Source organism: Capsicum annuum, chromosome 3 (genome assembly GCF_002878395.1).
Source record: "Capsicum annuum cultivar UCD-10X-F1 chromosome 3, UCD10Xv1.1, whole genome shotgun sequence".
NCBI lineage: Eukaryota > Viridiplantae > Streptophyta > Magnoliopsida > Solanales > Solanaceae > Capsicum > Capsicum annuum.
The window spans coordinates 99,896,820-99,922,512 of record NC_061113.1 but is presented as its reverse complement, the minus strand read 5'-3'; the positions used below and the strand labels follow the sequence as shown (position 1 = coordinate 99,922,512).

The window sequence follows — 25,693 nt, the reverse complement described above, 5'->3', positions numbered from 1 at the left end:
TTATTTCTCATCAGGACTCTGAGGAATCACCTGATGACATGACTGGTATATTGAAACTATTTTCCCATGATGTGAACTATTTTCTTGATTCAGGATCTACTCTTTCTTATATGACCCCATTTGTGGCTGTGCATTATGGTTTGGTCCCGAGTAAATTTCAGACACTTTTTCTCTATCTACCTCATAGGGTGACTCTGTGGTTGCTAGAAGAGTAATATGCCTAAATTACACCTCTCTTATGAGCGAGTAAGCGGACGATTTCAAATATAGAACCCAACTAGGTTGGGTGTCGAATCCCACAAGGAATATCGTGTTCATTAAGTATTATGACTGTTATTAGACTGTTGATCTATGGTTCAAAAATAAAGGGGATTTTGAAATGTTAACAGCGTTCTTGCATATTTGTGTCACACAAAAGTCCAGCTACTGAGAGTTAATATAGATGTAATTTCAATGAGGATGAATTAACTAGAATTATGTTCACCAAGATATTCAAACAATTAGGGGTGTGAGTTTGTGTTTGAATTCTAACTTGTGTATTCAGTTTCAAGAATTATTGAATTCTAATGATTACCCATGTGTTTCTCAACCTAATGAGCATTTCACCCTTTACTTCTCTCGAACTTAAAGGATTCATGCATTATTCAATAACGCTCTCACGAAGGTTGATCCTGTTAAGGCATCAACTCGTTAACCCAAAGGTTAAACCTATGGAGTTCGTGTGAATCAATTCTTTTCCCAACATCCACTTTCTTGTTAGACAAGTGGAGTTCCTGGGCTCACTTCTCAAGTTTGCAACCAAGAGATGTCATTATAATGAAGAAAGATTCATGCAATTTCGATAGATGTTAGAAATCAAACCAATTCACAAACCCAAAATAGTTCTCTACATCAAGGCTCCCAGAACCCTAGTTATGGGAGTTTAGATACTCATCTCCATATAAGAAATAAAAGATATAGTGATGTTCATAAATGTATTCAAGAGGGCACTTACAAAAATCACAATATCATTTTTCTCAATCTTCAATGGAAATATAAAAACTAATAATTAGATCTCAATCTCTAGATTCAAATCTCAATGAAAAGTGTTACACAACTCTCAATAGAAGAGAAAGTATGAAACTAATGATGAAAGATACGGACTAAACCCTATTACTTGGTATTTATAAGATTCCAGAACTGGGATTTAAAAATTCAAACTCAAATTTTACGCTTTATGGTCGACGGATCAAGCAACGATTTATTGCAGGTTTGATGGTCCATCGACTGTACCGTCCCTGGGTCTCTAGTGACTCCATTCTCTGCTTTTGGGAGACGATTAGATTGATGGTCCATCGCAAGGTCGACGGCCTATCGCCTAGACCATCTTAAGACTTCCAATGGTTGTGCATTCTGTATCTCAGCGATGGTTCAGACTGACGGCTCGTCTCATAATCGATGGTCCATCGCCTGTTTCATCGTGGGATGTCCAGAGTCTTTGCCTTCTAATTTTGGATGACGGTTTAGACTGATGGTTCATCGCAAGATTGATGGTCCGTCGCATTAACTGTCGCTGGTCATTTTCCTTTGTTTTACTCAGATTGTCCATGTTATTCTACATTCTCAGTTCGTATCCTAAAAACACTAAAATACCATGTTAAATACAACACTGGTTGCTTGAAAATATACAATTATCATAAAAAAAAGACCTAAAATGTTCCGTCAAAAGCTGGAACATCAACACCCTCAACTTAAGGCAATTTCTTGTCCTCAAGCAACTCAACACTAGGATACATATATGAACAACATTATGATGGGCATTTTACCGTGAAACCAACACAATCATACAATCATTCCACTACCCATTTGGTTATGCTGTCTCAATATATATGGATCTACTACTGGCATTAACTACTAATCAGCATATTCGCAGCTACAGATACAACACCCCAAAGAAATAAATAAAATAGATATAACTTAACATATCCTCACAGCCAAAGAATTCTACCTCACATTACACAGTTAAATTGTGGAGGAAACTAAGTTTTTCACTCTCAGAAAAGAAGTTACCAACACAGTATACACCTATAAACTTTCCCTTATCATCTAATATTCTCTCATGATTGATTCACCAAGATCAAGTAGGACTTACTAAGGGTTGTAATGAGGGTTTAGGCTCGGTGATGGTTTTTCATTTGGATAAGTGATATAAGAACAAGGCTTCACTCTCTTTACCCTTTTTGATGGCTACTTACAAGAACTAAAGAACCTTTCATTCATTTGAAGTTATTCATCGGTGATCTTGTCATACTTCAGATATATATATATATATATATATATATATTCTATAAGAAGATAACATAGCATCAGCCACCTTCCACTTATGTTGATGCAAAAAGTTGAAGTGCATAATATCTATTTAGATTGCTAACTAGACCAGGTCCGGATACTACCCCTCAAATCAATTTCAACTCAACCTCTTAGGCTGCCAACAATCCAGCAGTAGCCACCCTCCACTTAGGCCTCTTGCCTAAGTTAAAGTGCACAATATCCATAATTGGACCAGGGCCAAAACTAAGTGCTAAGACCTTTTAGAGAGTGAATCAAACTTATTTGGATAGAAAAATACTAACACAGCTCAACAGGGTTGACAACAGAAACACAATATTTTTGGCGGGTCAATAATTTGGCTAAGAGGACTAACAACATAAGGAGGCCTACTATCCTTTCTTATTGGTTCAAAACACACAACAACATCTAATGAACTAAGCAAGTTATAGGTGTAACACTTATGTTAGAACTACACAAACACTCACCCACACAGGCACTAAGTTAGTTTCTATCCTACTAATTCTTAGGATCCAGATCACATAGTTATGCATTGCTTCATTACTAACTTCTAATGCCATTATCAGAGTCACACATGGTTGCATAGTACTTTACCACTTGGTAAGACAAATTAATTATACAAAAATGAAAAAACATAATTTTTCCACAATTAGTTGTCATCCATAAATATATATATGACAAGGTACTAACAAGAATGGAAATTTTATCTCATGCAACAACATTACCAACAGAACATGTCTTGAGGAAAAGAAATTTCAACCATACAGTTAATCCTAGACAAGAAATGAAAATGCAAAAACTTAATAACAACCTAGACAAGCTGATTCTCCTACATAGCACATGGGAGGAAAAGAATATCAGTAACATAACACTCCATGGTACAAGAACATCCCACCCCCATAGAAAATAATGCTTTGTCTTTAATGCATACAATTTAAGTACAAGGTAATGGAAATACTTGCAGTGCCACTTATTCATCTAAGGCATCGGTGAAGTGTGGTAAGGCTCCAGCATCCTCACCGGGTGCAATGTTAGCCCCTATGGTTGTAGGGGCACTCAAAATCTCTCCCTCCAGAATTAAAGGTATCACCTGCCTAACAATGTCTAAAATTTTCCCCCTGACTGGGGCAGAGCTTGTGGAAACACCTGCAGCTCCATCCTTCTGTATCTAGTATCTTCTAGTTCTTCTGGTGTCATGGTTGAATGTTTTCTTTTCTTCTCTTCTCTTTTTGTAGCACTCTTATCTTTTTCATATTTTTCAGCCACTTTCTTACCCCTAATCTTTAATTAGTCGCCCCATTAAATCAATTAGGCCTTCATCTTCATCACTTGCAATCTGAACAGGATCAAATGTGGGCTGCTGTGGTTGTTGATGTATCCTATCCACATCAGCCCAGAGTTTTCTAACATCCTCAAGTAATATTTTAAAATCCAAAATGGACAGGGCATCATCCTCTTGTTGATATGCTCATCCATGTTATCCATTCATAGCTAGATATTCCTAAAAGGTTGGTTTTCCTCCTCTATAATTCTCTCAATAAACAGTTTAAAATATGCCCCCATATAGCCAATTACTTTTCAATCCTTTTTTGCGCTAGTACATACTTTGCAAAATTTTACTGGTTCAGCCTGTATTCTGAGTATTGGGGCGGAACTAATGCAAAATCCATATTTCTACCCATGGGCATCGAAGATGAACCTGCAAAAGTAGCAGAAGGTACATACGTAGTAAGTGGTAATGGCATACCTGAAGGACCCTCTGATGATTTAGGAACTGGCGCTGATCGAGTTTGCAGAGCCAAAGGCATGGTGACTCGCATATCAAACTTTGAGTCATCCCTCATCTTTTTAATATCCTACTTATGTGTCGTTTGTATCTCATTATCAACTCTGCTAATGAAAGGTACCTTTGCTTGCTTGCACAATTCTATGATAAGGTATGGGAATGGTAGTGCAGTCTGAGTCTTATGGGCGTGAAAGAACAATTCATCAGAAATATTGTGGCTAAAATCCACTATAAGTCCCTCAATCAAAGTAGCTACAATCACGGCTCTAGTGAGTTCTAGCGGTCATCATCACTTGTTGGCATCAATCTCAGCCTTACAATCTCCCACCAGAACTTGGCCCTAAATTTTAGGGACGACTTAGATATTTTTTTGCCTGGATTGTGTAGCCACGTAGGCTCTCCTCCATCTGTCAGTATTTTGCCTAACCATGGCTTTTACTACGTTCGTCTAAACAATTGATGCTTTAATTCTAGAATTGGCCCAGGTATCTGATATTCCGGCCCAAACAAGATTCTATTCAGCGTGTGCTCTGAAATATCTATATTAACTCCACGAATAGGAAACGGCATCCCACTTATTTATGTCAGCCACTGATGTATCTGGAGGACAGTTTTTCTCAAGCAACGCCAAGTAATTGGCAAAAAAATTCATGGACCAAATTTGGTTGATAGGTCCCCAGCGGCCTACTCATCCATATCAGTTCGTACTCGTTGAATCGGCGCTCAATCTCTTGGTATTCATGCAAGGTCATGGTCAAAATTTTATGCTCTTCAAAAATAGCCCTCTTTATGGTTACCATGTCTATTGGTGCTAACCCATTGTAGAAATGCTCTCGGCGCCCTCAATCTGCCACCGTATAGCTTCCCATACTTGCGGATCTTTATGTCGAACCAAATTTGGGTCCGCTTGTTTAGGACTCCCCTCTTGGATAAGGTTAGGTACTTCAACTCCTTTCACAACCAGAATTGAACTTGAGCTGCTGTTGCTACTACTTTTACCCTCCTCATCAGAGTGGGAAGATAAAGAAATCACCTAGCAATTACGTCGGGTGTTGAGTGTCGGTGCATCCTCAACTTGTACATGCCCTTACCTGGACCCTTGGCCTCTACTTCTACCTCTGGTAGTTGGTAATTGCTTTCCATTGTACCTGCAAGTGATACGTTGTCAGTTCATGGACTTAAACCAGAAAATAAAAACAATTATGGACTAGCAACGGATAAGGCGATTGGTCCAGCAACGGTCCGTCAACTCAAACTATTGGGGTCATTCCAATAGCTTTAATTTTGAGAAATTTGCAACGGTTCAAGCGATTGGTGATCAAGTATTCGACGGTCCGTCGCATTGACCGTTGCCTGCCATTTTTATTTTCAGGCTTCATTTCGGCATTTTGTCAAACACCTTGCACACTTTAAATTCAAGCATGATTATTCATGGTATTTTCACCAATAATCCATTACTCATTTTGCTTTTCTTGATCCGTGGGCTACTTAGACTTCACCCAGGATTTTGTCAGGTTTCAACTTAGTTAGACCCACACACAGAAGAACTCAAGATCAAAAAAAATTACTTTAACCATTACAACCTACACAATCTTTCTTGATACTTAGTGTTGAGTAACATAAAAAGTATAGAAGAATTCATACCTTACTTTGCTGCACTTAATTATTACCTTGACTTGTACTCTAAACTTAGGACACAGTATGACATTTTGTTTTTGTTGAGAACTCTTGTTGTTTGTGATTGAAAGAACAAGTAGAAGATAGACTTTAAATATGTGAAAAAAAGGGAGGTGGAAAGTTTCCAGAGAGAATGAAAGAATTCAGGTACATTGAATAGTTTGGAAGTTACTCAACCGCTTCAAATTACCTATTTAAAACCATTTGGGTTGGATAAGAATGAAAAATTTGGCTATTTAACTTGATCCGACCTGACCCGCTGAAATAGGATTCAATGCAACGGTTAGCACGATGGTCCATCGCCTGTGTGACGGTCCATCGCCTGTGCGACAGTTCATCGGTCAAACCGTTGTCCCAGTCCAGTGAACCTACCTTGTGACATATTAGCGACGGTTCATGCGATGGTCCATCGACTATGAGACAGTTCGTCGATCAACTCGTCGCTACTTTTTCGGTCTCTTGGGTTTTGGACATTATTGCGATGGTTACCACGATGGTACTTCAAGATTGTGATGGTCCGTCGGGTGATCTGTTTGTCACTTGAAATTCTTTCAGCTTCTATTTTCCATAAACTATTGTGTCTGCACACTTCTACAAACCCTTTAGCTAGCATAAATCAACAAAACAAACAATAAAATAGCTTAAGTTAATGTTATACAACAACACAATATGGGTTGCCTCCCACTAGCGCCTGATTTATCATCGCAACACGACTTAGTTATCTCGATTATTCAGACTTCATCGAGATATAAAGTAGCAATACTTTTTATCGTGTATTTTGGAATGATATAAAGCTTGACTCATTGCCCATTGACTTTGAAGACACTTTCATCTTCATTTTCAAGTATGACTACTCTAGATGAGTAGACTTGACTAACTTTAAATGGGCCGAACCATTTGGATTTGAGCATACCTGGTAACAGTTTGAGTCTGGAGTTAAATAGAAGCACCAAGTCACCCTTCTGGAAATCTTGCTTTTCAATCCTATTATCGTGGTACTTCTTCATTCTTTCCTTGTATAGATCAGCCCAATCATAAGCTACAAGATGGAACTCATCCATCTCATTTAGCTGCCCTAATCTCATATTCATTGCCTCATTCCAGTTTATATTAAGTTGCTTTAGTGCCCACAATGCTTTATGCTCTAGCCCAATCGGCAAATGGCACACCTTTCCATACACCAATTGGTATGGCGATATGCCAATGAATGTCTTGAAACTCATTTGATATGCCTATAAGGCATCGTCCAGCTTCCTAGACCAATCCTTCTAGCTATCATTTACAGTCTTGGCAAGGATAGCTTTAATTTCCTGATTAGAGATCTCTACCTGCCCACTAGTCTGTCGGTGGTATGGAGTAGCCACCTTATGTTATTTGACTCCATATTTTGCCAAGGCAACTCTGAATACCTTATTGCAAAAGTGTGATCCTCCATCGCTTATGATGTTATGTGGTACCCTCAAAGCGAGAAAAGATATTTCTCTTTAAAAATATAATAACCCATTTTCCTTCATTATCCGCTAGAGCCAAAGCCTTGACCCATTTTAACATATGGTTAACAAAAACTAGTATATATTTCATCCCAAATGGTTCAGTTCTGGTGGTGATTATGTGTTCTGTATCTCGCCTGGACCGTCGCAAGATTTCCAATAATTGTGCGTTCTGTATCTCGACAATGGTTCAGACCGGTGGTTCATCACATATCAGGCAGTTCGTCGCCTGTTCCTTCATGGGATGTCCAGAGTCTTTGCCTTCTACTTTTGGCTGATAGTTTAGACCTACAGGTCATTGCAAGATCGATGGTCCATCGCATAAATTGTCGCTGCTTATTTTACTTTGTTTTGCTCAAATTGTCCATGTTATTCTTCCTTCTCATTTATTATCCTGAAAACACTAAAATACAATGTTAAATACAATACTGTTTGCTTAAAAACACATAATTATCCTAAGAAAAAGGCCTAAAATATTCTGTCAAAAGTCACAACATCAAAGAGTCTATAAGGGTTGTGTGGTATCTGTTGGTGGTCAGGGGACTTTGGTGGATCTATTTGTATTAGAAATGGTTGACTTTGATATTATTTTGGGAATGGACTAGTTGTACTCATTCTATGCATCTTTAGATTATCAGATCCGTAAGGTCATCTTTAAATTCCCTAATAAGCTGATTATTGAGTGGGAGGGTGGTTCCCTAGCTCCTAAGGGGAATTTTATATCATATCTTAAAGCCCAGATATTAATCTCTAAGGGGTGTCTCTATCATCTGGTTTGGGCTAAAGATTCTAACTCGGAGGTTCTTTCTTTACATTCTGTTCCGGTGGTGAATGAATTTCCTGAGGTCTTCCTTGATAACCTTCGTGGTATCCCTCCCGATAAAGAGATTGAATTTTGGAAAGATCTTGTTTCGGACACTTGTCCTTTCTCTATTCCCCCATATAGAATAGCCCCGATTGAATTAAGGAGCTTAAGGAGTAATTAAGGAATTTTGTAGACAAGGGTTTCATCCATTCTAGTATGTCCCAGTGGGGTGCACTGCATTTATTTATGCATAAGAAAGATGGTTCCCTTCAGATGTGTATTAACTACTGGTAGCTGAATAAGATGACAGTAAAGAATAAGTACCCTCTTCCAAGGATAGATGATTTGTTTGATCAGCTTTAGGGTGCTAAGTTCTTCTCTAAGATCAATCTTTAGTTTGGGTATCATCAGTTAAAGAATAGGGAGATAGATATCCCTAGGACATCTTTCCATACCTGGTATAGGCATTTTGAGTTCTTGGTGATGTCGTTTAGCTTAACTAATACCTCGACAATATTTATAGACTTGATCAATAGGGTCTTCTAGCAGTTTCTGGATCTATTTATGATTGTCTTTATTGATTATAATTTGGTGTACTCTAAGAGTGAGGAGGATTATGTCGATCACCCTTGCATTATTTTGCAGACCATGAAAGATCAGCAGTTGTATGCATTATAGTTAAACTCTATTATAGTTTAGGGTCATGTTGTGTCTAGTGAAGGGATCATAGTGGATCCTTAGAAAGTTATTATGGTTAAAAAGTTGCCTAGACCCATGTCTCCAATCAATATTTAGAGCTTCTTGGGTTTATCTTGTTATTATAGGAGGTTCGTGGAAAGTTTTTCTTCTATTTCTGTTCTATTGACCAAGTTGACTCGGAAGAAGGTGGAGTTCTTGTGGTCTGATGCTTGTGAGGGTAGTTTTGAGAAACTAAAAGATAAGTTGACTTCAGCTCCTGTCTTAACTCTACCAGAGGATACCAAGGGTTTCGACATCGATTGTGATGCATCCTAAATTGGTTTGGGTTCTGTGTTAATGCAGCATGGTAAGGTTGTTGCTTATGCCTCTAGACAATTAAAGGTTCATGATAAGAATTATCCGGCTCATGACTTGGAGCTTATGGCTGTGGTGTTTATATAAAAAAATTGGCTTTATTATCTATGTGGGTTTCATATTGATATCTTTTTTTATCATAAAAGCCTTCAATATGTGTTTACTCAGAAAGAGATTAATCTCAGGAAAATGAGGTGGCATGAGTTACTGAAGAACTATGATATAAGTCTTCACTACCATCCAGGTAAAGATAATATTATTGCTAATGCTCTTACCAGGTTATCCATGAGGAGTCTATCTCACGTGGATGAGGGTAAGTAATAATTAGTGAAGTATATTCACTGTTTGGCTAACCTTGGAGGTCATCTTTTGGATTCTAAAGATGGTGGTGTGTTTGTGCAACATATGGCTCAATCATCTCTTGGTTTGGAAATAATGAAAAAACAGGTATTAGATCCTCTTTTGATGAAGAACAAAGATGATGTGGGTAAGCAGAAGGTAGTGGCTTTTGAGATCAGTGTTAATGGTATCTTGAGGTACTAAGAGAGTTTGTGTGTTCCCAATGTGGATGGATTGTAAGGAAGGATTTCGAGGCCCATGAGTCACGGTATATGGTTCATCTCGATTCGACAAAGATGTATCATGACCTTAAGGAGATGCATTAATGTAATAATATGAAACAGGATATTTCCAACTTTGTGGCTAAGTATATGGTATGTCAGCAAGTGAAGGTGGAGCACATGAAGGACGGCGGGCTACTTTAAGAGATTGAATTGCCGGTTTAGAAATAGGAGGTAATTAATATGGATTTTATTATCGGTCTTCCACGGTCACGGAATCACTGTGACTCCATTTAGGTCATCGTGGATAGGATGACTAAGTCTGCTCACTTCTTTCCAGTGAGGACTACTTATTCTTTAGAGGATTATGTGAAGTTATTCCTACAAGAAGTGGTAAAGTTTCATGGTGCGCCTTTATCGATTATTTTGGATCTTCGTACTCAATTCTCATTCCTTTTCTGGTTCTCTTTTCAGCGTGGTTTGGGGGGCTAAAGTGAGTCTTAGTACGACTCTTCACCCGCGGTCGTATGGGCAAGCTGAAAGGCCTATTTAGACTTTGGACGATATGTTGAGAGCTTTTGTAATTGACTTTGGTGGTAGTTGATTCGACTACTTTCCTCATATTTAATTTGCCTATAACAATAGTTACCATTCTACCATTGGTATGGCCCCATTTGAGGCATTGTATGGGAAGAGGTGTAGATCTCTTATTAGGTGGTTCGAGGTTAGTGAAGCGGATATGTTTGGCCCGGATTTTGTTCACTAATATATGGAGAAGGTGAAGGTGATTTGGGATAGGATTAAGACCACCAAAAGTCATCAAAAGTCGTATGCGGATGTAAAGCGAAGGGACTTAGAGTTTGACGTTGGAGATTGGGTATTCTTGAAGGTATCTCCCATGTACGGAGTAATACGATTTGGGAAGAAGTGGAAGCTCAGTCCCAGTATGTTGGCCCGTACTTGGTTTTGAGAAAGGTTGGAATTGTTACATTTGAGTTGGATTTTCCCTCTAGCATGAGTTCAATTCATTCGGTATTCCATTTATTTATGTTACTGAAATACGTGGGTGATCCTTTGTTGGCTGTTCCTTGGAGAACATTGGTATTTTTTATTCTTTTCCTATAAGAAGGTCCCGATGAAGATCTTGGATTGGCAAGTTCGTTTGTTGCGAATGAAAGATGTAGCTTTGGTAAATGTTATATGGCGAAACCAAAAGTCTGAGGAAGCTACTTGGGAAGCTGAGGAGATCATGAAGTCCAAGTCTCTATTCCCATTCCCTATTTCGGAAGGTCATGCTTGAGGCATGTGTTCTTCTTAAGATCCTTATTTTCTGTCTTTGTTAAATAAAAAGGGTGGTTTGCTTGGCATCTTTTTTTTTTCTCTGTTGGTTAAAGCTAAGAGTAGAGGCATTTAGAGTCCAAATCATGCTTGTATGCCTTGTCCCATTATTTGAGGATGAATGATCCTTAATGGGAGAGACTAAAACACCCCAAACATCGACCCTTATGGAATTCTTGATCCTTGAAAGCTCTGTCTATTATACGACTTAGACTATAAGTCATATGATGTTGTAACGGGTCTAGGGACCCTAGCAGTATATTGGTTAGTGTATTGTTGGCCAAATTATGTCCTAATTATGAGAGGCACCATACGAGTTGTATGGTGATATGATGAGAGGGTAGGGCTAATCGTATATTATCCAGTATTTTTCCCTTGATGTTCTGCCTTGGATACGACTTGATGGTACTAGTCATGTGGTGTTGTAACAAGTAAGGCCATGGATTCGTATGTTGGACAGAATGTGGTGTCCAACTTTCTAATCTTGTGATGACTTGAGGGAACTACTCATATGTTGTGGTGATGAGTTGGAGGGTCCAATTGTACCCACCTGCGAGTTTTCTACAACTTTTAAGGTGAGGGTATTAAGTATATTTCCCACCCCAATTCCTTAAGACCCTATATCTAATAACACTTGTTGGACAATCATTCTACACTTAGCAAGATTAAAACACTCTCTAAACTCTCTCAAAAACTTCTCAAGAAAGATTGGGCTAGGGTTTTTCCAAGGTGGTCATCTAGAGGCTTAAGGATCAAAATCTCTCTGTGAATCTTCATAAATCAGGAATGTGACTCTTCCTTCATTTTTAGTTCACAAAAATCATGTGTTTTAAACACTTTTCATGAATTATTAATGGTGGTTTTGAAAACCATAATGGAAGTTTTGAATATATAATGTTGAGTATTGTTTTTACATGGTTTAAATTGTGATTATATATGTTTTGATAATAGTTTTGCACATGTGGATACTTGGGAATTGTTATTTAAACTAAGGGGTCATGGTTAACCCTAAGTTGATGCTTTTTGGCTCGAATAATGGTTTGATAATGGTATGCCCTTAACTTGTTTGTGAAATTACCTATGAGAATGATCTTGTCACATGTTGAATTGTGTTTTGAACTAAGACATTGGCCTAATAATGTATGTGGTTGGTAAATGGTTTTATGAAAGCCTTGTTTTCCATAAATTGGTTTGAATTTCTTAATGAGTTCGAGTCCCTAAATGTTGAATTAACTTAATGTCTTTGTTTGGACAATGGGTCCGAATCCCAAAGTTTATTAATAATGGTTTTGACATGTTGTATGCTTGCAAGTGGAGTTAGTATGACGATACCAGTGGGATCCTTTTGTAGGTAATTGGATTAATGGTTGTGTATATATGTAAGGAATGTTTTAATTGGGCTTTAAAGTGGGATGTGTAGTCGGCAGTGAAAGTGAAGTTCGAAGGGCTAACACTAGAAACTGCGCTAGTCGGTACGGGTGTCTATATGACTAGGAGGTTTGAGTCTCCCAAAGGGATGTATGAATGGAAGCTTCGAGCCCTCCATATTGTATACATTGGTGCTTAAGTCACCTTAGTTATGCTGGGAGGTTTGAGTCCCCCATAAAGGCATATACGGATATGGATACTCCTTGGTTCATGTGGCTACACGTACTGGGTCCCTCCCATCTAGTGGAGAGATGGGCCAAGATAGCCTGTAGGTGCCTTGATATATGATGGTTATGCTACACACCCCAGGTTAAGGTTTTTAAAGTTCATTCTAAGCCTTGTTCCCAATCCTGGCATGATATATATATATATATATATATATATATGTATGTGATTGTATATGATAATTTGACTTTGTTTTTGAATGATGGCATTATTTTATTCCTTTATTCCTGAGTTATATGCCAGTGCTCCAACCGAAAACCATCTTCAGATGTTGTATCCCCATGCGATGAGGTCTCGAAACTTCTTCTACTTCTCCTGTGCAATGATTAGGTGCTCAAGTTGGTTCGTGAGTTGACATTGAAGTGGTGAACTTCCTTACTCGTAAGGACACAAGTCATGGCCTTTATATTGTTCTTCGAGAGAGTGGTAACAAAGTCTTTAAATAGGATTCCCTCACTCTTCTCAAAGAGGTATCCATTCATTGGGACTATAGTGTAGCCTATTTTGTTTTTGCATACTTGAGTTCCTCGCTAAAGTAAACTCCGAAAAACTTCCCTGTTGGGAATACCAGAGTCTAATCCCCTGTTCGATAGGGGAGAAAGGGCCTTTTCATTTTCTTTGTCCTCGGGTAGACTATTCTATGTCTCAGACTTTGTTAGACTTTGTTTTGGCTACTATCGGGGGCATGTCCCGACATTTTATTAATTTTAGATTTATAGAGGTTTTGTTGGATTACTGTGTACTTGGATGTGTTATTTTGGTGGATTGGCTCAGTGATGGACGGTTGTTCGACTACTGGTGATTGGTTTAGACATTTCATGAATAAATATTTGTCTTAGTTTACACTATCTTGTTATATGTTCGGAATTCATCCAACGTGTGAGGTTGTTGAGTTAACTAGGTTAGGTTAAGGGCGTACTCTCCAGTACATGTGGGACTTGAGATACCCATAACGGCCAGGCCCTGGTCTAGTCATGACACTACCACGCCATTAGTAAGCCAAACCGTAACCCAAAGCTAAATGCAAGGGGTTAACTTGGTGGAAATAGCCTTATCATAGGAGAAAATTAACAAAACACTTATGAATAAGTAAAGAGTTCTAAATAGATAAAATACTCAATACAAGATTCCATCTCATGACAAGGTAGATCCAGTACAAGAGCATTGAGTTATATTACAATTTATAGACTTAGAATAGTCAACAACATCTGTCTCGGTAACAAAAGACAGAATATCTAAAGATAGAAGAAAATAGGTGACTCCGACTCTAAGAGCTCACCCTATCTCTAGAAAATCAATACAGTGGGATCAATGATCAACGATGACAGCTAGTACTTGGATCTACACCAAAAAGGTACAAAGTGTATCATGAGTACCAAAACAACATGTACTCAGTAAGCATCATCGATTGAATGAGAAAAATCATGATATAAGTATGATAAAATACAAGATAACATAACTAAGGCAAGGTACATAAATGAATTTGATTCATCTTTAATACTACTGTACATTATAAGTAATTTAACCCGAACAACTATATAACACAAGGGATCAACACACACCATCATTACCATGCAATATACGTAAATAAATTAGAATAATAACACATCACAAGGCATCACACAAGCAATCACAACTACAAAATTGGCTCCCACAAACTAATTGGTGTGGAAAGTAAATAACTCATCACATACTTCCATACGCCAAGAGAGTACACTCAAAGATAGAATAAAACAACTATTCATCGCTTATGTATAACCGACTCATTATTTAACCATCATTCCACAATTTACCATGAATCGGTCATTTACCAACATTTGATAATGTACTCACATTTCATAATATTAACATTATTTAACAACCTTATCATCGTTACTCACTAGTCACCATTTATTAGCTAACCAAGTCTTATGAATTAATCTATTTCATTACTAGTCATTATATAATCTTTGTTCATCATTTAGCAACTAGTCACCACATATCCGCTAATCACCATTTATTTGATAACCATTATTTTTCAACTAACACTTTTATTATCTAATTGTTCTTTACCAACTAACCCTCGATTATCAACTAGTCATTATTTTACCACTTAAACAACATTCACTAATCATCAATTATACCATCTTCTAATCATTTGCCACCTTTTGGCCTTATTCGGCCTCGCTAATACCAATTTCATGCCAGACTACATATAAGTGTGTGTATATATATATGATAGCAATACATAGTGCATATTTGGACTTAAACCAATAGGTGTACACATATGCACATTAATATAATCATTCTTTGGCCTTGTACGGGATTAATACATCAGCATAAACATCCTCCGACCTTACCGGGTATGAATATGTCATCAAAATCATCCTCCGGATTTATCGGGTATCAATATATCTTCATAATCATCCCTTGGCCTTGCATGTATCAATATATCATCATAAGCACTCTCTGAACTTGTCGAGTATTAATATATAATCACAATCTGTATCAGATATCAATATAAATATATTAATACTAATAATTGAACTCAAATGGATAGCCACATCATCATAGATGATGGAAAAATCAATAGCATGACTGATCATTTTATAAATATTCATGATCTCAAGCATAATTGATAGCATAACTTCCCATATAATCAATAAGTATGATTTCTAACTTTATTCATGGCACAATTTCTAATATCATCAACAGGGATGTTCTCTAGCATGATTACTAACGTACTTTCTTAGCACAATCATAATCATAAGAAATATCATGAGCAATGGCTTACCAATAGTATATTTAATGGCTTATCATTAGTATAAAAGATAGTTTATCATTTGAATCATTTTATAGTTATCAAAGTATGATTTATAGCGCATTCATAGAGAAATCCAACCATCTTTATCAATTAGTCCATGATCATTACTTCTAATATCGTTACAACTATAATAAATTACCATGGTTCCTTAATATTTCCTCAAAAGGTCATTCTCTAGGTATTCAAAAAATGTATAAGGGTTTCAAGGGAACTAATCATCAATCTTGACTTAAGGTGGGTAAAAGAGCCCACTTCTAAATCTCTAAAATACATTCTAAGTCAAATTCTACCCCGGACTAGGCTAAGGTATCTAAATCCACTATTACATGTATAGCAAGCCACAATTTGTCCTATGGTAATGGTTCTTCTCAAACACAACAACTAAGCCAATATATTAACTAAAGCAACCTTCCTTAATGAAAGAACTAAGGCCAATCTTACCCTAAGTATGGGTGTCTAAAGAATTTTTATCTAACTTGAGCGATCTAAGGTATTCTCATGCTAAACATGATACATGAAGCCTAATTCACCTAAGGCATAAGAAAACAAGTCAAATGTCTTAAATCTATGGTTTCAAATGACTTAAATGGTCAAACTAACCACTACCACCCAGTCTTGCATCTCATCAATCCAACATCTAAAACTCATTCCAATCTAACAAGATATCATAAACATACTATGACATAGCTTAATATAAGAAGCGATAAACCTAGCCTACCTCAATGCTGAAAAAAACTCAATGAACCGCTAAACCACCATTTTCACCTTTCAAGAAACCTCCACAAGAGTCCAAGATATCAAAAACACATTATACTCATCAATATGAGAATAACAATACCCATATTACACCATTGTGCTTTGGGTCCAAAAATCATACCAAATCCCCATGTGGATCCTACTTACGAAAATCACATTTCTGAAACCAACCCAACATAATATCAAGCTCAAGTAATCATTACCCTAAAAAATTGATGTAAACTAAGCTAAATTAGGGATAAAATCAAGCCCTTAAGGATTTGGGGTTTTGAGCAAGAAATAAAGAAATTTCACCAAGAAAAGGGTGAATTATTACCTCAAATCCAAATATAATTGCAAAAAATAAATGTTAGTCTAGCTTCTCAAACAACAACAAGCTTCAATTTTAAGCTATCACGCTTTTATGGTTTATTCTCTCAAGAAAGGGGTGAGAAATTGCTAAATTTGCAATATTTGGGGTCTATTTATACCCATACTAAGTGCTTGGGTCCCATTATCGCAGACCCAGACCTGCGATCATAACTTATGACACTAGGATCAAATGTTACGATCGTAACACCCCTTCTAACAATTGCACCACGTTCTCTGCTACAGGTATCGTAATCGCGACCCTTGGCTTGCGATTTGCAGCTTCACCAGATGATAGCTGAAACTTGGAAAATCTTCCAAGTTTCTGTCAAGCCCTCAGGATTCATCCAAAATCCCATATACAAAATTGAACTATGTAACCATACCAAATTAGATGTTACAGATTATATGAAGCACTCAGAATTTATATCCGAGGTCTTTTTGACCAAATGCGAGTCCCACACTCATATTTCATTTTCTTAACTTTTAGACCAATAGGTCAAAATAAGCTCGAGTGCCTTGGGACCTAAACCAAGGATCTACATAGCCTAAAATTGATATTTCAAGGCTGTTGGTGTAGTCAAAATTTGCATATGAGATCATTTTGCTGAAGTTTTTTCCCCATGGTCATTTGGAACAAATGAAGAATTCAAAATGGGGAATTAGCTCTAAAAACCAAACAAACTACCCGGTAATCAAACTGTCAAGTCCAAAAAGTCATAAATGTCTTGGGACAGCTCTAGAAAAGCTTTAGCGGCAAAAAGAAGCAGAAACATAGAAAATGACTTAAAGGGTCATTATAAATCCTAATCTTTGATATTATGCCAACCACTCACTCAGACTCATACTAATTAATGACCTCCACACATGATACATATTATTTTATTACATACTTTCCCATCCACCATGTTTATACCTACAATTCTATAACTAACTATACACAACTATGTACACATAACTTACAACTCTTCCAAACTGAAAAAAATCCCTCACAACACTCGGGCCTTTAGTACCCCCTCTTGATATCCCCAAACTAAGATTTACAGACCCCTGATCTTACTGAAGGTATACTCTGGGTCTAACACTCACTCATAACATTCATAGTCATCTGAACCATTCTTCTAACCATCTAATATGCTTATACTTATTGGCCAACCTCTAGATCATGCAAGACTTATATCCTAAGGAGCAAAATAATTCAATAACATATCATCTAATATCATACAATCTAGGCCTATTCCAGTTATCACATTCCATCCAACAAAAATCCATGCACGAAAGCCTAAGGAATGGAATGTCCCAACATTAATATCATTATTACATGCATCTAGGCCAAGCTACTATAATTAAACCATAACCTATTTGGTAGATAAATTTCATTACAAATAAGAGAGAAGTGTTGTCCCATATGTGCTTGGCCACTTCTAACATTGGAATTCTATCATAAATGCTATAGAATCACCCTCATGAAGCTCAATTTCCAATTTCTCATTATTCTAGGCAATGGGTTCACTTATGGTGTTTTTGAAAGAGCGAGATGACATAAGGAGGATCAGCTAAATGAAGGTTTCAATTAGCCCTTGGTTTAGGTACTCCTTGATTGCCGATGTAGTGGCAGAAGTGTCACTACAACTTAGATCTACCACTACAGTGGCAGGTCAGTGGCCTAGTGCAATTTGTCATAATCCCATGCCAATTAAATTTGGGATACTTTTTCCCATAAAGTATGTTTTACAAAGACAAAAAATGGATTTATTAATTGCTACATTTCCTGGGGATTGTTTTTAAAATGACAATGATTTGGGTTTTTATATTAGATACCAATTTACCCTCTATTTATCCTCAATTATAGAGAAAGGAAAATAATTTTAGCACTATTCTTAAAATTCAACGTGCATGGTGATTTGAAAATGAATGATATTAACTGCTAAAGAAAATTACTATCACAATTTATGAAATGTGTCATTTGAATTACTCAGTACACTGTAAAATACTGTAATTCATGAAAATTCATAGTAAATAAAACTTTAGGGATCCTGCCTCTACAGCGGCAGACCTATCATTGTAGCAATACTGCTACATCGATAGAATTATATTTATTGTGGAGTTTGGTAGTGACAAATAGGGGAAATATTGATTTCTCTTACTTTTAAATCACACTCGTCAAAAATCTCTGAATTATCTTTGAGGTAATGTTTTTTCAATGACAATACAATGTAATTTCATATCCTGACTACTTCTTTTATGCACTTATCATCATAGAATCACAAAATCAAGAGTAGAAAAAGAATTTTTTGGGTTGGTTTTCTTGGTGCAATTTTTAATTTTTAATTTTGGTAGCTTTCTTGCTTGATATGAAAAGCATGATAGATCTCCTGCGTAACACTCCAACAATATTCTAGGCTTAATGCTGATGTTGTTCATGGTGTCTTTTGTCTTAGAAAGGGTGGAAGAAGAACATTCACCCTTTCCAATGATTTAGAATAATTTGGGCATGATTTTGGGTGTTAGTCACCCCTATTTTTGTGTAAACTATTTCACACATACTCTACCAAGTACAATTTATACTTAGAAATAAAATTTGATGTGTAGTTGTAATTCCGCTATAAGAGGGTGGTTAGGACTGGCTGAGGATGATGGAACTACTTCACCAGTGGATTTTTTGTTGCAAAGACACCACTACAACAAAGCTTCTGCCGTTGTGACGTCAACTAATAGCTCCTCCAGATTTCTTTTCTTGTTTTTGAATTTTCTTCCCTTCCTAGCATTTTAACTCATTTTCTAATGTTGTAATATCAAAATTTTTAGGACTACTATGGATAAACAACCCTAATATAAATGGTCTCCCAACTCTGCCATTCATGAACATTATGAGGAGAGGTTTCTCAATAGAGGATTCCTTCGTGAGAGAGGATTTATGATGAAGGATGTAGAGGATGAGCCACCTGACTTCTACGACCAGCTTAAGGCTTTTAGTTGGGAAATGCTAGCGGAGTCAGTCCCTAAATGCAATTTGGATATAGTTTGGGAGTTCTATGACATACTCCTAATGATGGTGAGTCTATGCCCCTTCTACCATCCACATTCGAGGGAAATACATTCTAATGGATAATAACACCATCAACGATACCTTAGGGGTTCTAGACCCCTCTAATGCCCCCTTTACGGATAAAATTATAGAGTCAGACTTGAAATAGGTGGCACAAAACATAGCTCCAGATGATGATAAGGGTAAGGTAAAGTAGACTAGCTTCAAGGGGACCAAAAGAACTCCCTTTTCATTAGAGGTTCAAGGATTTCTGCAGTTGAAGTCTCGATGGATTCGACCTTCAGGAAATATGATAGATGTACCCTTCAATAGAGCTACGATAGTGTTCTCCACTCTATTAGGGATATATACTAAATGGTGGGATGTAGATTATTATCAAATAGCAGCATTTATAAACTAAGTGGGGTCCTTAAGGGATCTAGTTTTTCCTTCTATGATCACCTAGCTAGTGTACAAAGGTGTGGAGGTGCCAAGGAAGTGCATGATACCTTGAAAGAACAAGATGTGTCTTTCAATAAATTTAGTGGTAAATTTTAATATAGAGGGAGAAAGAACAATAGAAAGCTAGTGGATCAGAGGAGCGTGAGAGTAATAGGGTCAGAGAGGGATAGCAGACTAGCACCACTCCTACATCGACTCATTTATTCCTCGATGGTTGGGAGACCGACCTCTTTGTTGTATGAGGTTCCATTAGCCTCCTCTAGGTTTGGCTTCTTAAATCACCACTACTCCACCTTACTTGGCCAGAGCCAATGCGGAGCTCCAAATGGAGCTAGATAATAAGAAAAAGAAAAGGTGCACCCAGTATTTCTTGATGGTCAGACTATGGAAGGTTGTGTGAGTTATGTTTAAGCGTGTTTCCCTTACTATAAAGTTCCCAAAGTTGTCAAAGAAGGAGGAGAGGAGTTCTCTTTTCTTAGCATGAAGGAGAAAAGATCTGATGCTCAAGCCACGAAGATAAGGACACCATCTAGATCCCTCCTATTTCATTTAGTATTTTCTAGTTCTTGAGTTTTGGTATGTAACAAAAAACCTATTTCCTTTAATTTATTGCAATTTTAGGACATCAAATGTTACCATACATTTTTCAATTGTAATTAACAAACACAGGGTCATTTTTGCAATGAAGAAAAAATGTAAAATAGGAAGGTTTGGCAGTCTTACTGCCTAGCGTTGCTATGGTGAAGGAATAACCGCTATAGCGGCGAAAGTTCAACTGCAGCTATAGTGTAGAAGTGGAATAGAGCCTCTACAACAACATTGTTGTGACACACACTGGTGGCTCTGATTTTTCAACCTTTCCATGTACTTTCTCACATGATGCTATCTCATGAACATTTTATTCCCTCTACCCCTCATTCCTTAGAAATTTTTAGACCAAGAATGCCAAATTTTATAAGTCTAAGTTATTGTTAATACAGTTCTCAATCCCTCAACTTAATTCAACATACTAATAATTCTATTTCCACTCAACTTAAGTAATTACTCGGCATGATAACTTACATTAATAAAAAGCAAGTTGCCTAGGTAATTCGTCAAGAAGCATATGTTAATTAATGAATACTTCAAATCATAGAAAATTAAGACGTGTCTCAAAACATAAAAACAAAGATAAGCCCTAAAATCACAACTAGCCCCTTATATTCTTGAGTTCCTTTGTAATAACTCCCCCATATGGCTTATGATAATCATGTTCACCTTAGAAAGTTGATTCACACACATTAAGGCATCACTATAGCGAACAATAAAGATCCATATAATACGTATATGTAATAGCTAGTAGTTAAAAACAAGTAGTCTCAGCGAACATGACCAGTCACTAAGAGAAAGGTCTGCCCATTTTGCAATAATGAAAGATACACCAAGCAATATGTCCAAATCTAACTTAAAACATTAGAATACAAGTCATATGCCCCTTATTGACCTCTATTAATGGGAATAATACTACTTTAACTTTCCAAATATTTTTGAGTTACCAGTTGGGACTAACTAATCCCAATTGTGTTTGTTGAGATACTAATTGTAATTTGCTAGATACAATTAGACTCAATTGAGAGAGGCAACACCAATTAGAACTTTATGAAAGTTAAAAAGTGAGATAAATTCTTAAATGTCTTGTAGCTTTCTACAGATTCAGTACCGATGTCAACATACAAATTCACAACAATTTAATCAATATTTGCTCTTGTACTAGGAACCCGATAACTTAGGCTTTGATATCATCTTTTCATGAACAAAACCATAGATCATGCGGGCATTTACACAACTCTACCCTAGATAGGAGAACCCTTATTACCAAATAATTCATTAAGTGTGGAAGTTAAATGAAACTATATTTTGAAGAAATAAATCCCTTACACATGAATAAAATCCTATTCAAAATACAATTATTAACTATTTACAATGCAAAATAAGTTAATAATGATTGTCCAAAAACTAATCTAACCGGTACAAGAGTGCTAAGAAATGAAAGAGAGAATCTGGGGCACAATGTCCATGTAAGAATATGATTATATGAGCTACTGAAGAGTAATAATTGTCATAGCTATACAAATTCCAACTGACCTATAATATGGCTATACCCCTAATGGAGATATGGTAAGTGTAGTATTAGTACAACCACATGTAATGGTAGGTATCATTGACCAACCAGGTTAGAAATAGATAACAACAATAGAAAATAGGATAAAATCATGACACCAGTTAAAGATTCGTATAACAAAACCTCCCAAGGTATCTTCAGGTCTTTGACATATTCCCTTTAGCATCTACGTGGCCTTCCTGATATTTAACACTTTTGTGTATCTTGTCCTTTGATGATTTGGCCCTACTCAAGTCTATTAATTCTTCACTAACAAACCTATGATTCTGTTCCTAATTTGAGCATGATTCACTACCTTACCCCTAAAAATTACTAACGAGACTACAAGCTTGACTATCTAGAGTACTATAAGGACTAGAATGGGTCAGCCAATTATCTCTCATACATATATAATACAAATGCAAACAGAGGACAATCTTATCCCTACATCGAAATAGATATAAGAATAAACAACACCTTAATTACACTTAAGCAATTCTCTTTTTATAATGATAGCACCCTATGTATTTTTAATAAAATAATGTGTGCATGCATGCAAAAAGTACACAAATAGTAAAGTAAGAAAGGACTCTCGGATATGACCTGCAAGGGATGAGCTCAGTCTCTGTACTAGTATCGATGTGGTACCCGATCCAATAATAGTGTCTTTGTGACATCCAATCTATATAACATCTCACTATAATCTAAACAACAACATCGTCTCAATATCATCTCAACACAATCTCTTCATCATATAAATATCCAATTTTTAATGTAACAATGCAGTCAATACTCAAAAGTCATGCCCAAAGGCAATCACAAACATCTAATTCACATATAAGCATAGAGCCAAATAAATCTTTAAAACAAAAAACCAACTTCTATTCTACCGCAGATTATACAAATAGTTATCTTACATAATGATGCAAATATATTCTTATGTATATGTATTTACAAAAGCATATAGTAAAACTATCCCATGTGACGCTAGACAACTTGCATTCTCCCGAAATATGCTCATACACTTAGTTAGCACTCATGCCTCTGCTAGCAATTCCAATTTCAAATTCTATGCCTACTACTCACTGAAAGTTACACCAACTAATGACCTCTATCCTAGGTACTAAGTCCATTTGTCACTAACCTTACCTCCACCCCAGTTATAGATATAAACAACCACATACACAAAGCTTACAATTTTTTCAACTCTTGTAAACACCTCACAACATTCAGGACTCTACTACCCCTACCCTATTTTCCATTATCAAACTGAACTATACTAAACCCCCTATGATTCTGACAAAGGTATAATCTAGCCCTAACTCTCACACATAGAATTCGTAGTCATTTTAATCTTTTTTCTAACCCAATAATATGCTTAAATTGATTGAATTGCCTCTAGCTCTCAAAAAACTTATACACTTAGATAATTAAATAGTAATAAAATTTAATAACATATCATCTGATATCACACAGTCAAAACCTAGTTTGATTATCAAATTTTGTCCAACTAAACTCTAGGCCCAAAGCCTAAGGCATGAAATCTCCTAACATTAATATCATTATACATGAATCTAGCCCAAGTCTACTACAATTAAATCACAACATACCTCATAGATGAATTTCATTGCTACAAAGAGCGGAGACTTGTCCCAATGTGCTTGGCCTCATCAAATATTGGAATTCCATGAAAAATGCCTCAGAATCATCCTCTTTTGATCCTGAACTCCAAATCCTCATATATTAGGAAAAATATTCACTTGGGTTGTTTTCGGAGGAGGGAGACAACATAAGGATGATCAACGATATAAGGGTTTCAACTAACACTCATATTAGGTATTGCCCGACTACCACTGTAGCAGCGAAAGTACAATTGCAGTGGTGGATCTACCATCGCAGCGACATGTCAATGGCTTGACCTAATTTATCCCAATACCAACCCAATTAGATTTGGTCCATGCTTTTTCGTATGAAATAATTTTTACAAGGTATAAAATAAGTATTTCTTGGTCACAACTAAAGGTGTCAAACGGGTTGGTCCGGGCCAGGCCAACCCGGAACCGGCCCTTCCATTTTAATCGGGTTGAGGGCCGGTTTAGGGCCGGTTTTGACGTTAGCCGGGCCGGGTCTGTACGGGTCAAACAGTAAAAAAATTAAAACTCACCCTAACCCGGCCCACTTAACCCAACCCGATCAAACCCACCAAAACCGGATCAAACCCGGTTAAAAACCGGTCAAACCCGTTTAAAAAATAAATAAATAATCCAGTATAAACTATATACACTCCAATATACATTATATACACTGCAATATACAATATATATTTTTAAAAACATATATAAACAATTACACATATATACGTACCATTCAATATATAATTATATATGACTATACGTACTACTCTAAATAAAACATATGCTATAATAGTATAATATATATATATACATATACAGTACAATATATATATATATATATATATATACTAATTTATAAAATATATACACATGTATACGTTAAATATATATTATTTTAGAAGATATATACACATATATATGTACCATTCAATATATATGTACTACTTTAAATAAAATATATACTACAATATACATATATATATACACAACAATATGTATATATATATATATAGTTACATACTAATTTATAAAACATATACACTTGTATACTTTAAAGATATACGTCTATAGAAGATATATACACATATATACGCATTATTCAATATATATGTACTACTTTAAAAAAAGTATATACTACAATATATATACTAATTCATAAAACATAAAGTAATGTATACGTTAAATATACACGTCTATAGAAGATCCATTCACATATATACACTCTATTCTATGTATATGTAATACTTTAAATCAAATATACTATAATATATATACATTACAATATATATTTGTATAGTTATATACTAATTTATGAAACATATACATATATATACGTTAAATATACACGTCTATAGAAGATCTATTCACATATATACACTCTATTCTATGTATATGTAATACTTTAAATGAGATATACTACAATATATATACATTGCAATATATATTTGTATAGTTATATACTAATTTATAAATAATATACACATGTATACGTTAAATATACACGTCTATAGAAGATCCATTCACATATATACACTCTATTCTATGTATATGTAGTACTTTAAATGAAATATACTATAATATATATACATTACAATATATATATTTGTATAGTTATATACTAATTTATAAAACATATACACATGTATACGTTAAATATATACGTCTATAGAAGATCTATTCACATATATACACTCTATTCTATGTATACGCACCATTCAATGTATGTATACTACTACTTATAAAATATACTACATTATATATACATTACAATATATATAGATATACTTATATACTAATTTATAAAACATATACACATGTATAAGTTAAATATA

At 35.9% G+C, this 25,693-nt stretch overlaps 1 long non-coding RNA gene across 3 annotated transcripts; it reads right to left on the bottom strand.

The window, feature by feature from the left end:
* Positions 1–3,173: 3,173 nt before the first annotated feature.
* On the bottom strand, positions 3,174–24,193 carry LOC107865281. 3 transcript variants are annotated; one of them, XR_007052970.1, is made up of 3 exons: positions 23,838–24,193; positions 15,030–15,172; positions 3,174–5,262 (listed from the first exon to the last, which is right to left on the bottom strand). It is a non-coding gene; the product is annotated as an uncharacterized LOC107865281 (long non-coding RNA). The 3 variants fall into 3 exon arrangements; XR_007052971.1 differs by lacking the exon at positions 3,174–5,262 and adding an exon at positions 13,849–14,031; XR_007052969.1 differs by lacking the exon at positions 3,174–5,262 and having other exon boundaries at positions 14,882–15,172.
* Between the last annotated feature and the right edge of the window lie 1,500 nt (positions 24,194–25,693).